This window comes from Chelonoidis abingdonii, chromosome 2, assembly GCF_003597395.2.
Source record: "Chelonoidis abingdonii isolate Lonesome George chromosome 2, CheloAbing_2.0, whole genome shotgun sequence".
Lineage (NCBI taxonomy): Eukaryota > Metazoa > Chordata > Testudines > Testudinidae > Chelonoidis > Chelonoidis abingdonii.
This window is the reverse complement of record NC_133770.1, coordinates 191,486,037-191,489,891: the sequence shown is the minus strand read 5'-3', so window position 1 is coordinate 191,489,891 and position 3,855 is coordinate 191,486,037.

The following is a 3,855-nucleotide window of genomic DNA, read 5'->3' as shown; positions in this document are numbered from 1 at the left end:
ATCATCTAGTCTGACCTCCTGCACAAGGCAGGCCACAGAACCCTACCCATACACATTTATAACAACCCCTAACCCATGACTGAGTTATTGAAATCCTCAAAATTGTGATTTGAAGACCTCAAGCTGCAGAGAATCCACCAGCAAGCGACCCATGCCCCACGCTGCAGAGGAAGGCGAAAAACCTCCAGGGCCTCTGCCAATCCGCCCTGGAGGAAAATTCCTTCCTGCAGTCTCCAGAACTCTACCTATTGGATCTTCTCCGAGTCTCAAACTGCGACACGCATAAGGGGACCAAATCTAAATGTGCATCCCTCGTCGTAGTAAAGACTCAACTACTGGAATGAAGAAGATCCATCCGCTTAGAACAATCCAGCAAAAATCTGACCCCTCCATATTCTTGCACAGCCATCGTCCGCCAGTCTATATCTGGAAGTTGAAAGTCTCCATAATACACATTTCCCCTTTGTTGTATCCTTCATTGAAGGACATTAAAGAGCCTATCCAATCCAAAATCAGGATCCCCTGGCGGTCGTAGCACACCCCAAGCACTCACAGCGGAACGGCTCCTAGTAGCTTTTTACCCAGCGTGATTTTACCCAGAACAACTCCGTCCTTATCCATTCCATTCACTTCTTATTTCATTAAGTTCACACTCAGTCCATTGATACAGAAGCTACTCGCACCACTTTGCCTTCCTTCCCTGTCTTTTCTTAACAGCAAAGCTTCAATACCTCACTCCAGTCATGAAGTCGATTCCAACAGGTTCTGTATCCATAAAGCCGGTTTCACTTCCTGTCACGAGTAGCTCAAAGTTCCGCCATACTGTACCCATAGTCTCCTCGCTAATAGTGTACAGACAGTTTAACTTTTGGAGTTTGGCGTAGTGACATTCTTTCTCCCGTCGGCACAGACCTCTAACTACGCAGCATCACCCGTTAGTGTCTAGTGTCAACCCGCTTATCCTCCTTGGGTCAGAGTTCTCATCCACAAAGGTATCCTCTCTCAAACTTTGTTTCTTCCCTCTCGCACGATTAATTCCCGGCGTGGAGATCTCCCCGAACCACTCCAACTGCATCTCCCCCCAACTATCCTAATTTAAAGCTCTTCTAATGAGGTCCCCGACGCCTCTACATCCAGAAAGTCTATTTTTCGCCTCCTTACTTAGAAATGAAGCGGCAATCCCGAGCGAACTAGCGTTGGACTGTCCAGTAAACGTCTTTTCCCATGACCGTACACGCCCACTAGCCATCCTTATATGCACCCACGCCTGAGCCATCTGTAATCATACATAATCTTGCTCCGCTCCTTCGTCGCCCCGCTGTAGGTAACCGCAGAATTCCCACTGAAGATCACCTGATCCTCGATTCCTTGAACATCTCCCCAGTCTGACATTAGTCCTCTTGAACTCCCGCGACTGACTGGTCGGGTATCATGTGGTGGTGCTATACTGTTTCAGAGCTTGTACTGGAACTTCTGAGCTATTATGTTATTTTATTTTTCGGGCTTAACCTAGTGGAGAAAGGGGCGAAGGCCCCACCTGGGTTTTTCTGGATTTGGGCGGGGAGGGTAGTTTGGGAATCAGTCTATAGCACACTCGCTTGCCATCTGTTATCATCATAACTTTTCCCTTCGCGGCCGTTACCCGAGCCCGTAGATAGGAACCCGGCGAGAATCCCACCCTGTGAAGTAATCCCCTGAGAGGCCCGCTTGACTACCCTTCACAGAGTTCGCATAGTCCTGAGACGCTATGCATTGCGCTTAGCTGTCGGTTCCTCGCAGTCTCTGGTGGAAACAATAGTCCTTTACTAAGCCTTGAACAGTCCAGCGAAATGAGAGCACCGATCATTTCTTCGCCCGGTAGGGAGGCCGGGCCGCACCCAGCACATAAGGACAATCAACCGGGTTCTTGCCCGCCTCCGCTAGGATCTCTATGTTCACCTAGGTCACTATTCCTGTACCTTAGCCCCCGGTAGACAGCCACACCCTTCTGTCTCACCGATTCAGGTATCTAGTTACAGGCCGGTCATTCTTCTCAGTAAGAGAGCTCGCAATCACGAGACTTGCCTTTTCCTGGCGACAGTGTGATTCTCCGGTCTATCCCCCCATCCAAGCTGGCCCAAATCCTTTCGATTCGTATTCGCCCTCTGCAATCCTCCTAGGAGCTATACTTGGTGTTGCACTCCTTGAAACTCCTCCCCTCCGCTGTCAGTGACTGCCCGCTCGCTCTTTTTCCTGCCCTCTCTCCTCAGCGAGCACCTGCGATGTGTCTCGACTTCATTTCCAAACCCAGCAAACCTGTTCCCTGAAGTTCTGATTTCTCCATCGCTGGCCCATCTTTTCCTCTGCCTGTTCTCCTTAGTCGATCATGCTTCACCGTTCCACTTTCGCTCAACCCAGCAGCTCACTCAGAATCTCTTGCGTAGGTCTCTCCTCCATAACTGCTCGTCTGAGCTTATTCCCCTTGGCTCTATCATGCCATCAGGTGGTTCCAGACGCCCCTCAACCTAGCTTCAAACCCCTTCTAACTCGAGCCAGAGGTTTTTCCACCTGCATCTCCAGTCTCTTATCTTTTCTTCCAGCACTCTATCGGCGACACTGTCATGCAACAAAAGCTCCTTTTCAGGGCCCGCCTCCAGGACCAGGGACATCCACAGCTACCGCATTCCGTCATCCCCAGTGGTCTCACCTGCTGCATCTGTCTCAATCATTGCCCTTCCACTCTGTGCCTGGGCAAATGTCCAAGCCTCAAACCGCCACCAACAGGGGCCACCAACAGAGGCCTGGGTGCTGGCAGAACCGCCTGCCCTTCCTCTCTGCTTGTTAGTTTACTGTCTGCTTTAAGTCTCCTCGAGGCACCGCTGTTCCCCTGAAACTCCCACTGGAAACTCCTCCTGTTAGCGAGCCTCTGTTTTGCTGACTTCCTGTGCCGCGCGTTGTCTCGAACTCAGACAAACCTTAGTGGAGAGGCCAAAGAGTTCTATTGAAAAATGATGGTGGTGTTTTGCGGTGAAGTGTAATAGCTCTGTTGAGAGTACCATCCCCCAAACCCCCCCCACCCCCCCCCCCCCCCGACCCCCCCCCCCTCCCCCCCCCCCCCACCGCCCCCCCACCCCCCGAGCGTCAGTGCTTGAGGCTCTGTTAGGGGCAGGTCCCGAGACACCCAACGTTACGGCTCCCAGACGCTAGGGATCGGGTTTGGGTGGGGCCTCCGAGCCGAGTTAACGGACAAAATAGAAGGCCCAAGTGAAGCAGCCTACAGCAAAAAAAAACCTACCTGGAATGTGCATAAATTACATTAGAGGATAATTGAGCTGAACGCGTACTTCGAACAAATTGAAATAGAATGTAGATAATGAAACAAAATCGCACAGAAAAAATATTTCACTGCTGTTGTTTCCACAGAAATTGAGTTTAGGGTAAGTATCGCAAGAATAATAAGAAAGAGAGGCCAATGGATATGAGGTGTGAGACTGTTAGCGGCAACGAGTAGGGCCTGTATGGCACCAATAAGTAAAAGCACTAGAAAAACAGATATTCATGACTATTTCTTTATGATTTAACGACTTGTTTTTAAATCACTCACACAAATCTCAAGTTGGCTATCCTCAAGACCTACTATAACACCTATATATTGGGGCAGGCACCCATGGCACGCGGCTGAAAGGCGGCACACCGAGCTGATTTCAGTGCATCCTCCACTGCCCGCGGCCTGCCAACATGTCGAGCGGGCCTGCACTTTTAATTAAGTATTTTAAATGAAGCTCCTTAAACATTTAAGAAACACTTAATTAATTTAACAGAAGCCCAACAAATATGCGTACGTTATATCATTATCGCAGACGTAAGAAGCAGAAC